Below are 13,375 nucleotides of genomic sequence, written 5' to 3'. Positions count from 1 at the left end.
GAGAGTCCGGAAAGTCTAAACCTTGTCCGTGGTATTCCGAGTAGGACTCTGGGATTGAATGACTGTGACGAACTTCAAACTCGCAAGTGTTGGGCGTAGTGACAGACGCAAAAGGATAGTAAATTCTATTCCAGTATGATCGAGAACCTCAAAGATGATTAGCCATGCAGTGACAGCGCATCGGACCATTTTCACAGAGAGGAATAGGATGCAACCATCGACAAGGGTGATGCCTCCAGACGATTAGCCGTGCTGTGACAGAGCATTTGGACCATTTTCCCGAGAGGATTGAAAGTAGCCATTGGCACCGGTGACATCCTTACAAAAAGCCAGCCATAGAAAGGAGTAAGACTGATTGGATGAAGACAGCAGGAAAGCAGAAGTTCAGAGGAACAAAAGCATCTGTATGCACTTATCTGAAATTTTCACCAATGATTTACATAAGTATTTCTATCCTTATTATATTATCCTTTTTTGAAAACTCCATAATTATTTTATATCCGCCTGACTGAGATTTACAAGGTGACCATAGCTTGCTTCATACCAACAATCTCCATGGGATCGACCCTTACTCACGTAAGGTTTATTACTTAGACGACCCAGTGCACTTGCTGGTTAGTTGTATCGAAGTTGTGACAAATTATGAATTGAGATTAGAGCACCAAGTTTTTGGAGCCATTACCAGAGATCACAATTTTGTGCACCAAGTTTTTGGCGCCGTTGCCGGGGATTGTTTGAGTTTTCGGCAAGCTTTTGGTCCGGTAACATCAGTGCCAAGTTTTGATCCGGCAACAATACCAAGTTTTTGGCGCCGTTGCCGGGGATTGTTCGAGTTTGGACAACTGACGGTTCATCTTGTTGCTCAGATTAGGTAATTTTCTTTTTGTTTTCTTTTCAAAAAATTTTTCAAAAAAATCTTTCAAAAATTTCTCCTTTGTTTTCGAAAAAAAAATTTTAAAATAAAAATGTTTTCAAAAATATATTTTTCTTCAGAATTTTTAAGAATGAATTCTAGTGTTTCATGAAGCATGTTAAAGCCTGGCTGGCTGTAAAGCCATGTCTAATTCCTCTGTAGGGCATGTTAGGCTTGTCATGTCTGAGTTACATACTAAAGCTTGGCTGGCTATTATGCCATGCCTGACCCTTTGATTGGAGCTTTAGACTAAAGAGCATAAGATTCCTGGAATTCATATTAAAAATTTTGGAATCCTTATTTTTCTTTTTTCAAAATGATTTTCGAAAAAATTAAAAAAAAATACAAAAAAATTATAAAATCATAAAAATCAAAAATATTTTTGTGTTCTTGTTTGAGTCTTGAGTCATGTTATAAGTTTGGTGTTAATTGCATATTCATCTTGCATTTTTCAAAAATTCATGCATTCATAGTGTTCTTCATGATCTTCAAGTTGTTCTTGGTAAGTCTTCTTGTTTGATCTTGATGTTTTCTTGTTTTGCGTTGTATGGTGTTTTTCATATGCATTCTTGAATTCTTAGTGCCTAAGCATTAAATATTTCTAAGTTTGGTGTCTTGCATGTTTTCTTTGCATTAAAAAAAATTTAAAAATATGTTCTTGATGTTCATCATGATCTTCATAGTGTTCTTGGTGTTCATCTTGACATTCATAGCATTCTTGCATGCATCACATGTTTTGATCTAAAATTCTCATGCATTGCATCATTTTCATGTTTCTCTCTCTCATCATTAAAAATTCAAAAATAAAAAAAATATCTTTTCCTTTTTCTCTCTCATAAATTCGAAAATTTGGATTGACTTTTTCAAAAGTTTTTAAAATCTAGTTGTCTTTTATGAGTCAAATCAAATTTTCAGTTTAAAAATCTTATCTTTTTCAAAATCTTTTTCAAAAATCAAATTTTTTTCATTTTTCTTAAGTTATTTTCGAAAATTTCAAAAATATTTTTCAAAAATCTTTTTCTTAATTTTATCACATAATTTTCGAAAATAACATCACTAATTAATGTTTTGATTCAAAAATTTCAAGTTTGTTAATTGCTTGTTAAGAAAGATTCAAACTTTAAGTTTTAGAATCATATCTTGTGATTTCTTGTGAATCAAGTCATTAATTGTGATTTTAAAAATCAAATCTTTTTCAAAACTAATTTCAATCATATCTTTTCAAAAATATCTTCTTATCTTATCTTTTTCAAAAATTTGATTTCAAAATATCTTTTCTAACCTCCTAACTTCTTATCTTTTCAAAATTTGTTTCAACTAACTAACTAACTTTTTGTTTGTTTCTTATCTTTTTCAAAACTACCTAACTAACTCTCTCTCTCTAATTTTCGAAAATATCCTCCCTCTTTTTCAAAATTTCTTTTTAATTAACTAATTATTTTAACTTTTGATTTTAAAAATTTTAAAAACTACTAACCTTTTTCAAAAATTATTTTTGAAAATCACTAACTCTTTTTCAAAAAAAAATTTATTTTCGAAAATCCTTCTCCCTCATCTCCTTCTAATTATTTATTCATCTACTAACATCTCTTCCTCACATCACTCACCAAAAATCCGAACTCCCTCCCTCTCTGAGTTCAGATTTTCTTTTCTTCTTTTCTTCCACTCACACAGGGACCTCTATACTGTGATAAAAAGGATCCCTATTATTATTATTTTTTTGTCCCTCTTTTTCATATGAGCAGGAGCAAAGACAAGAATATTCTTGTTGAAGCAGATCCAGAACCTAAAAGGACTCTGAAGAGAAAACTAAGAGAATAACCTTTCAGAAATTTTCGAACAGGAAGAAGAGATGGCAGCCGAAAATAATAATGATGCAAGGAGGATGCTTGGTGACTTTACTGCACCAAATTCCAATTTACATGGAAGAAGCATCTCCATTCCTGCCATTGGAGCAAACAACTTTGAGCTGAAACCTCAGCTAGTTTCTCTGATGCAGCAGAACTGCAAGTTTCATGGACTTCCATCTGAAGATCCTTTTCAGTTCTTAACTGAATTCTTGCAGATCTGTGATACTGTTAAGACTAATGGAGTAGATCCTGAAGTCTACAGGCTCATGCTTTTCCCATTTACTGTAAGAGACAGAGCTAGAATCTGGTTGGATTCTCAACCTAAGGATAGTCTGAACTCTTGGGATAAGCTGGTCATGGCTTTCTTAGCCAAGTTTTTTCCTCCTCAAAAGCTGAGCAAGCTCAGAGTGGATGTTCAAACCTTCAAACAAAAAGATGGTGAATCCCTCTATGAAGCTTGGGAAAGATACAAGCAGCTGACCAAAAAGTGTCATTCTGACATGCTTTCAGAATGGACCATCCTGGATATATTCTATGATGGTTTATCTGAGCTATCAAAGATGTCATTGGATACTTCTGCAGGTGGATCCATTCACCTAAAGAAAACACCTGCAGAAGCTCAAGAACTCATTGACATGGTTGCTAATAACCAGTTCATGTACAGTTCTGAGAGGAATCCTGTGAATAATAGGACGCCTATGAAGAAGGGAGTTCTTGAAATTGATACTCTGAATGCCATATTGGCTCAGAACAAAATATTGATTCAGCAAGTCAATATGATTTCTCAGAGTCTGAATGGAATGCAAGCTGCATCCAACAGTACTCAAGAGGCATCTTCTGAAGAAGAAGCGTATGATCCTGAGAACCCTGCAATAGCAGAGGTGAATTACTTAGGTGAACCTTATGGAAACACCTATAACTAATCATGGAGAAATCATCCAAATCTCTCATGGAAGGATCAACAAAAGCCTCAACAAGGCTTTAATAATGGTGGAAGATACAGGTTTAGCAATAGCAAGCCTTTTCCATCATCCACTCAGCAACTGACAGAGAACTCTGAACAAAATACTTCTAATCTAGCAAACTTAGTCTCTGATCTATCTAAGGCCACTGTGAGTTTCATGAATGAAAAAAGGTCCTCCATTAGAAATTTGGAGGCACAAGTGGGCCAGCTGAGTAAGAAGATCACTGAAATCCCTCCCAGTACTCTCCCAAGCAATACAGAAGAAAATCCAAAGAGAGAGTGCAAGGCCATTGATATTACCAAAATGGCCGAACCCAAAGAGGGAGAGGAGGACGTGAATCCCAGTGAGGAAGACCTCCTGGGACGTCCAGTGATCAATAAGGAGTTTCCCTCTGAGGAACCAAAGGAATCTGAGGCTCATCTAGAGACGATAGAGATTCCATTGAACCTCCTTATACCCTTCATGAGCTCTGATGAGTATTCCTCTTCTGAAGAGAATGAGGATGTCACTGAAGAGCAAGCTGCCAAGTTCCTTGGTGCAATCATGAAGCGGAATGCCAAGTTATTTGGTATTGAAACTTGGGAATATGAACCTCCCTTGTTCACTAATAAACTGAGTGATCTGGATCAACTAACATTGCCTCAGAAGAAACAGGATCCTGGAAAGTTCATAATACCTTGTACCATAGGCACCATGCTCTTTGAAAAGGCTCTATGTGACCTTGGTTTAGGGATAAACCTCATGCCCCTCTCTGTAATAGAGAAACTGGGAATCTATGGGGTGCAAGCTGCTAAAATCTCATTAGAGATGGCAGATAATTCAAGAAAACAGGCTTATGGACAAGTAGAGGACGTGTTAGTAAAGGTTAAAGGCCTTTACATCCCTGCTGATTTCATAGTCCTAGACACTGGAAAGGAAGAGGATGAATCCATCATCCTAGGAAGGCCTTTCCTAGCCACAGCAAGAGCTGTGATTGATGTGGACAGAGGAGAATTAATCCTTCAATTAAATAAGGACAACCTTGTGTTTACAACTCAAGGATCTCTCTCTGCATCCATGGAGAGGAAGCAGAAAAAGCTTCTCTCAAAGCAGAGTCAACCAAAGCCCCCACATTCAAACTCTAAGTTTGGTGTTGGGAGGCCACAACCAAACTCTAAGTTTGGTGTCAAACCCCCATATCCAAACTCTAAGTTTGGTGTTGGGAGGTCTCAACAAAACTCTGCACATCTGTGAGGCTCCATGAGAGCCCACTGTCAAGCTATTGACATTAAAGAAGCGCTTGTTGGGAGGCAACCCAATGTTTATTTATCTAATTTTATTTTTGTTTTTCATGTTCTCTTAGGTTCATGATCATGTGGAGTCACAAAATAAACGAAAAATTTAGAAACAGAATCAAAAACAGCGAAAGAAAAATCACACCCTGGAGGAAGCACCTGTCTGGCGTTCAACGCCAGAACAGAGCATGGTTCTGGTGCTGAACACCCAAAATGGGCAGTATCTGGGCGCTGAACGCCCAAAATGGGCAGCATCTGGGCACTGAACGCCAGAATTGCACCCTGGAGAAGAGCTGGCGCTGAACGCCCAGAACAAGCATGGTTCTGGCGTTCAACGCCAGAAATGGGCAACAAATGGGCGTTGAACACCCAAAATGGGCACCAACCTGGCGCTGAACGCCCAGAGTTGTGTGCAAGGGCATTTTACATGCCTAATTTGGTGCAAGGTTGTAAATTCTTGAACACCTCAGGATCTGTGGACCCCACAGGATCATCTCAGGATCTGTGGACCCCACAGGATCCCCACCTACCTCCACTCACTCTCTTCTCTCTTCTCAATCATCCTCTATTCCCAATAAACACTCTTCCCCAAAACCTTTCACCTATCACCTCTATCCCTCTTCCCTATTAATCCTTCACCACTCACATCCACCCACTCTTCCCCATAAACCTACCCAATAAACTCCACTTACCTTCAAAATTCAAAATCAATTTCCCACCCAAACCCACCCATATGGCCGAACCTTAACCCCCCTCCCTTCCCTACATAAAGCCTTCCATTCTTCTTCATTTTCACACAACACAACCCTCTCTTTCCCTTCTTGGCCGAAACACACCTCCCCCTCTTCTCCATATTTTCTTCTTCTTCTTCATCTAATTCTTTCTTTTCTTGCTCGAGGGCGAGCAATATTCTAAGTTTGGTATGGTAAAAGCATAAGCTTTTTGTTTTTCCATTACCATTGATGGCACCTAAGACCAGAGAACCCTCTAGAAAAGGGAAAGAGAAGACAAAAGCTTCCACCTCCGAGTCATGGAAGATGGAAAGGTTCATCTCCAAAGCCCATCAAGACCACTTCTATGATGTTGTGGCCAAGAAGAAGGTGATCCCTGAGGTCCCTTTCAAGCTCAAGAGAAATGAGTATCCAGAGATCCGACATGAAATCCAAAGAAGAGGTTGGGAAGTTCTAACAAACCCCATCCAACAAGTCGGTATCTTAATGGTTCAAGAGTTCTATGCCAATGCATGGATCACTAAGAACCATGATCAAAGTAAGAACCCTGAATCCAAAGAATTATATTACAATGGTTCGGGGGAAATACTTAGATTTTAGTCCAGAAAATGTGAGGTTGGCGTTTAACTTGCCCATGATGCAAGGAGATGAACGCCCCTACACTAGAAGGGTCAACTTTAATCAAAGGTTGAACCAAGTCCTTATGGACATATGTGTGGAAGGAGCTCAATGGAAGATTGACTCCAAAGGCAAGCCGGTTCAACTAAGAAGATTGGACCTCAAGCCTGTGGCTAGAGGATGGTTAGAGTTCATCCAACGCTCCATCATCCCCACTAGCAACTGATCTGAAGTTACTGTGAATCGGGCCATCATGATCCATAGCATCATGATTGGAGAAGAAATAGAAGTTCATGAAGTCATCTCCCTTGAACTCTATAAAATAGCCGAAAAGCCCTCTCCTGGGGCAAGGCTAGCTTTTTCTCATCTTATTTGCCATCTATATTACTCAGCTGGAGCTTTCATAGAAGGAGACATTCACATTGAGGAAGAGAAGCCCATCACTAAGAAAAAGATGGAGCAAGCAAGAGAGCCCATTCATGGAGCTCAAGAGGCGTATGAAGATCATCACCATGAGATCCCGGAGATGCCTCAAATGTATTTTCCTCCACAAAACTATTGGGAGCAAATCAACACCTCCCTAGGAGAATTAAGTTCCAACATGGGACAACTAAGGGTGGAACATCAAGAGCACTCCATCATCCTTCATGAAATCAGAGAAGATCAAAAAGCAATGAGGGAGGAGCAACAAAGACAAGGAAGAGACATAGAAGAGCTCAAGGACATCATTGGTTCCTCAAGAAGAAAACGCCACCATCACTAAGGTGGACTCATTCCTTGTTCCCACTTTCTGTTTTTCGTTTTCTCTATGTTAAGTGCTTATCTATGTTTGTGTCTTCATTACATGATCATTAGTATTTAGTAACTTTGTCTTAAAGTTATGAATGTCCTATGAATCCATCACCTCTCTTAAATGAAAAATGTTTTAATTCAAAAAGAACAAGAAGTACTTGAGTTTCGAATTTATCCTTGAACTTAGTTTAATTATATTGATGTGGTGACAATACTTATTGTTTTCTGAATGAATGCTTGAACAGTGCATATGTCTTTTGAAGTTGTTGTTTAAGAATGTTAAATATGTTGGCTCTTGAAAGAATGATGACAAGGAGACATGTTATTTGATAATCTGAAAAATCATAAAAATGATTCTTGAAGCAAGAAAAAGCAGCAAAGAACAAAGCTTGCAGAAAAAAAAATAGGCGAAAAAAAATAGAAAGAAAAAGAAAAAGCAAGCAGAAAAAGCCAAAGCTCTCAAAACCAAGAGGCAAGAGCAAAAAGCCAATAACCCTTAAAACCAAAAGGAAAGGGTAAATAAAAAGGATCCCAAGGCTTTGAGCATCAGTGGATAGGAGGGCCTAAAGGAATAAAATCCTGGTCTAAGCGGCTAAACCAAGCTGTCCCTAACCATGTGCTTGTGGCGTGTAGGTGTCAAGTGAAAACTTGAGACTGAGCGGTTAAAGTCAAGGTCCAAAGCAAAAGAAGAGTGTGCTTAAGAACCCTGGACACCTCTAATTAGGGACTTTAGCAAAGCTGAGTCACAATCTGAAAAGGTTCACCCAATTATGTGTCTGTGGCATTTATGTATCCGGTGGTAATACTGGAAAACAAAGTGCTTAGGGCCACGGCCAAGACTCATAAAATAGTTGTGTTCAAGAATCATCATACTGAACTAGGAGAATCAATAACACTATCTGAACTCTGAGTTCCTATAGATGCCAATCATTCTGAACTTCAATGGATAAAGTGAGATGCCAAAACTATTCAAGAGGCAAAAAGCTATAAGTCCCGCTCATTTAATTGGAGCTATGTTTCATTGATAGTTTGGAATTTATAGTATATTCTCTTCTTTTTATCCTATTTGATTTTCAGTTGCTTGGGGACAAGCAACAATTTAAGTTTGGTGTTGTGATGAGCGGATAATTTATACGCTTTTTGGCATTGTTTTTAGTATGTTTTTAGTAGAATCTAGTTACTTTTAAGGATGTTTTCATTATTTTTATGTTAAATTCATATTTCTGGACTTTACTATGAGTTTGTGTGTTATTCTGTGATTTCAGGTATTTTCTGGCTGAAATTGAGGGACTTGAGCAAAAATCAGATTCAGAGGTTGAAGAAGGACTGCTGATGCTGTTGGATTCTGACCTCCCTGCACTCAAAATAGATTTTCTGGAGCTACAGAACTCAAAATGGCGCGCTTCCAATTGCGTTGCAAACTAGACATCCAGGGCTTTCTAGCAATATATAATAGTCCATACTTTGTCTGCGTTTAGATGACGCAAACTGGCGTTCAACGCCAGCTCTCTGCCCAATTCTGGCGTTCAGCGCCAGAAACAAGTTGCAAAGTGGAGTTCAACGCCCAAACTGGCACAAAAGCTGGCGTTCAACTCCAAGAATGACCTCTGCACGTGTAACATTCAAGCTCAGCCCAAGCACACACCAAGTGGGCCCCAGAAGTGGATTTATGCATCAATTACTTACTTCTATAAACCCTAGTAGCTAGTTTATTATAAATAGGACTTCTTACTATTGTATTAGAGAATCTTATCATCTTTGAATCCGGGATTGTATCTTTGAGAATCTTTGGACGCCTGGTTCTTAGATCAGAGGGGCTGGCCATTCGGCCATGCCTGGACCTTTCACTTATGTATTTTCAAACGGTAGAGTTTCTACACTCCATAGATTAAGGTGTGGAGCTCTGCTGTTCCTCAAAGATTAATGCAAAGTACTACTGTTTTCTATTCAATTCATCTTATTTCGCTTCTAAGATATTCATTCGCACTTCAACCTGAATGTGATGAACGTGAAAATCATCATCATTCCCTATGAACGCGTGCCTGACAACCACTTCCGTTCTACAATAGATTGAATGAGTATCTCTTAGATCTCTTAATCAGAATCTTCGTGGTATAAGCTAGATTGATGGCGGCATTCATGAGAGTCTGGAAAGTCTAAACCTTGTCCGTGGTATTCCGAGTAGGACTCTGGGATTGAATGACTGTGACAAACTTCAAACTCGCAAGTGCTGGGCGTAGTGACAGACGCAAAAGGATAGTAAATTCTATTCCAGTATGATCGAGAACCTCAAAGATGATTATCCATGCAGTGACAGCGTATCGGACCATTTTCACAGAGAGGAATAAGATGCAACCATCGACAAGGGTAATGCCTCCAGACGATTAGCCGTGCTGTGACAGAGCATTTGGACCATTTTCCCGAGAGGATTGAAAGTAGCCATTGGCACCGGTGACATCCTTACAAAAAGCCAGCCATAAAAATGAGTAAGACTGATTGGATGAAGACAGCAGGAAAGCAGAAGTTCAGAGGAACAAAAGCATCTATATGCGCTTATCTGAAATTCTCACTAATGATTTACATAAGTATTTCTATCCTTATTATATTATCCTTTTTTGAAAACTCCATAATTATTTTATATCCGCCTGACTGAGATTTACAAGGTGACCATAGCTTGCTTCATACCAACAATCTCTGTGGGATCGACCCTTACTCACGTAAGGTTTATTACTTGGACGACCCAGTGCACTTGCTGGTTAGTTGTATCGAAGTTGTGACAAATTATGAATTGAGATTAGAGCACCAAGTTTTTGGAGCCATTACCAGAGATCACAATTTCGTGCACCAAACACCGCTGTTATCTAAACCTCAGAGGCAGAGGAGAAGAGTTTCATACAATTGAGCTTGGCGGAGTTCAGCAATGAGAAGAACTCCGTCCGTAGCCGGAAGGCGAGATAGAGAAGGTTCAAATCGGAGACACTTCGGACAAAATAACTAATATCGGAACGATCCTAAGAGGAGACTCAAAAGAATTACTGATACAATTCTTACGCAATAATGTCGATCTCTTCGCATGGGAAGCCGCAGATATGCCAGGTATAGACCCCAAGCTAATGTGCCACAAGTTGGCGGTATATCCGGGATCTCGGCCGGTGCAGCAGAAACGAAGAAAACTTGGGCCAGAGCGATCCCAAGCGGTGGAAGAGCAAGTACAGGCACTACTGGAGGCAGGATTCATAAGAGAAGTCAAGTATCCATTATGGCTAGCCAACGTCGTCTTGGTGAAAAAATCAAATGGGAAGTGGCGAATGTGTATCGATTACACCGATCTCAACAAAGCTTGCCCAAAAGATCCTTACCCACTCCCAAGTATCGACGCTCTAGTAGATGCTTCCTCCGGATATAGATACCTCTCATTTATGGATGCATACTCGGGATACAACCAAATCCCCATGTATCCACCAGATCAAGAAAAGACCTCGTTTTTAACGCCTAAAGCAAATTACTGCTACATCGTAATGCCCTTCGGTCTCAAGAACGCAGGAGCTACTTATTAAAGGCTGATGAATAAAGTCTTCTCAGACCACATTGGAAAGATCATGGAAGTCTATGTAGATGACATGTTGATAAAGACACAAAGCGAAGATACATTATTGTCCGACCTGGCTCAAGTGTTCGACACCATAAGGAAGCACGACATGCGACTTAATCCGGCAAAATGCACCTTTACGGTAGAAGCAGGCAAATTCCTAGGTTTCATGCTCACACAAAGAGGAATTGAAGCAAACCCAGATAAATGCCAAGCCATACTCAACATGAAGAGCCCGACCTGTGTCAAAGAAGTGCAGCAACTCAATGGGAGATTGGCCGCCTGTTCCGAGGGTTACCTGAAACTAGAGGTCGATCTAGGACGAGACCTTCCGTACTGGTCGGAGATAGCGTGTCCGGCTGGTTGATGACTACCGGAGCTGTTGTATCCGACTTGTTGGACTTGCTGCACTGCTGATCCTTGGCCACCGGAGGGTGGGGGGGTACCTGCAAGAGACTCCGATGCTTAAGTTAGCACGGGTATTAAGCAGGTTTTATGTAGAATCAGAATATGAGTTATACCTGGGTGCTCCAGTGTATTTATAGTAATGTGGGCTGACCTTTCGGGTAAGATAAGTTAGTTACTTTATCTTATCTTATCTTATTTTGAGTGAAGTCAGCTTATCTTCAAGGGAACCGCCTTTATCTCTATAGGCTTGAAGTGCCTTTGGATTTGGGTCGTGTTCCTCTATTTGGGCCCTTTACTGGGCTCTTTTGTTGACACGGCCGAGTTCTTTAAGAAAAAGTCGGTCTGCTCGACCTGAAGAGGTCGGTTGCTTTATTATTGATCATTCCGGGTCGGATAGCTCGACCTAGGGTATGAACAGTGCCCCTGCTTGAGCTCGGTCTTCTTTGTTCTGGGGAACGTGCGAGGGTTTAATACCCTAATTAATTGGCATTTAATTGCCCTGTTTCCCTTAAACTTCTTTATTTTTGAATTTCATACTCAGCAAACGGTTTCCCTTCTTCGCTCTTTTTGTAACTTCTTCGCAATTTCTTCCTTTGTTCTCTTACTCTCCGCTTTTCGCCCATATTTCTGTTTTCCTTTCGTTGCGGCGTTGCTTGGCGTTTTTCTGGGTAGCTTTCATTTCTGCGTCTCTTCCTTCCCTTGAAGCTTCTTTCTTCTCCGGGTTAGTTTCACTCGCATTTTTCTTCTTCTTTTGTCGCTTTGGTTTTATGATGGAGTTTTGATTTTGCTTTTAAGGAAAGTTCGTATCTTTCTGTTTTTTGTCGCTCCTATTTGAAATGTGTGTTCCGGGAGTTTCTTTCCTCTTTTGCATGATCCTTTTTGCTTTTCCTGTTGCTTGATGCTTTTTGGGGCTTTGCATGTTTATGAGTTGCGTCTTTAATGATTCGTGTTTGGTACGTTCGATGTTGATGCTTGTTCTCTGCTGATTTTTTGCTTTATTTCGAGAAAGTTTGCGCCTTTTGCTGTTTTTCTGCCTTGGCCTTTTTTGGAACTTCTGATAAACTGTAGGAGGGTGGACCTTTTGCGTTTTTACTTCCTTTGTTTTTCTTTCTAGATTTTATTTTGATGAGTACCAGGATGTAGGCTGTAGAAGTAACTTGAAAGTCCTTGTTTGTTTACTGCCTCCAAGGGATGCCCCAAGGGCTTTGGTTTGAGTCTTGGGGTTTTCCTTTCCTGTTTGTTTGTCTGTCGAGTTGTTTTGCCCCTCATCCGAGATGTTTTGTTAGTAATCCACTCTTCTTTTCTTTTGTAGGATTTAGTTGACCTCATGTCTTCCCGAAATAACGTTGTAGAGATGCCTTCCCAGGTTCCCGCGGGTATGGCCGACTGGGTGGACTCCATAGTTCTCATGTGTGTCTCGTGGTTGATTCTGATTTTTGTGCTCAGCTTAGGCAGTTTCATAGTGTCTGTAGTAATTCTGGAGATGAGAAGAACTATGAACTTGTCCCCCCTCTTCTGACGAGAGAGTCTGCTTTTCAACTCGGGTTGTTGATGGTCGCCCTTTCTTTTATGCTTATGATTTTTTCTTTGGTCAGCTGGGTATCACCCTTCCTTTTACCAAATTTGAAGCCGACCTGTTATGGTCTTGTAATGTTGCCCCTTCTCAACTTCACCCTAATTCCTGGGGTTTTATTAAAATTTTCCAATTGCTATGCGATGGTTTTGGTATTCCTGCTTACCAATCTCTCTTTTTCTATCTGTTTGTCTTGACTAAGCCCGGTGTGGTAAAAAAGAAGTCAGCTTGGGTCTCCTTTCGTTCTACCCAAGGAAAGAAGGTTTTTTCCATGTTTGATGAGTCGTTTCGTGATTTTAAAAACTACGTTTTCAAGGTCCGAGCTGTTGAAGGAGCTCGGCCCTTTTTTCTGGATGAGAATGACGAACCTGCTTTTCCCTTAGAATGGCAAAAAGACGTGAGGGTCTCCCGGTATTCGTGGGAAATGTTGGATGAGGCTGAGCGAGCCTTTGTGACTATCTTGGAAGAACGCTGGGGTCAACCTCCCCATCTTGACACAAATAATTTCTGACCAATCCTTCTCTTCTTCAAACTGAACTGGGTATCTTGTGTTTCTTTTTTTTATCTTGTTTATGTTGCTTGTAGCTGTCTTTTCCGACTTATCCGACTTGTAGCTGAATTTTCTGTTTTGCTTGCAGAGGTAATGAAGAATAATGAAGCTA

At 40.0% G+C, this 13,375-nt stretch overlaps 1 non-coding gene across 1 annotated transcript; it reads right to left on the bottom strand.

The window, feature by feature from the left end:
• Positions 1-3,161: 3,161 nt before the first annotated feature.
• Positions 3,162-3,265, bottom strand: LOC112738547 (small nucleolar RNA R71). Its single transcript, XR_003169502.1, has one exon. It is a non-coding gene; the product is annotated as a small nucleolar RNA R71 (small nucleolar RNA).
• Between the last annotated feature and the right edge of the window lie 10,110 nt (positions 3,266-13,375).

Source organism: Arachis hypogaea, chromosome 13 (genome assembly GCF_003086295.3).
Source record: "Arachis hypogaea cultivar Tifrunner chromosome 13, arahy.Tifrunner.gnm2.J5K5, whole genome shotgun sequence".
NCBI lineage: Eukaryota > Viridiplantae > Streptophyta > Magnoliopsida > Fabales > Fabaceae > Arachis > Arachis hypogaea.
The sequence above is the reverse complement of the archived record's forward strand: the minus strand, read 5'-3'. Positions and strand labels throughout refer to the sequence as shown.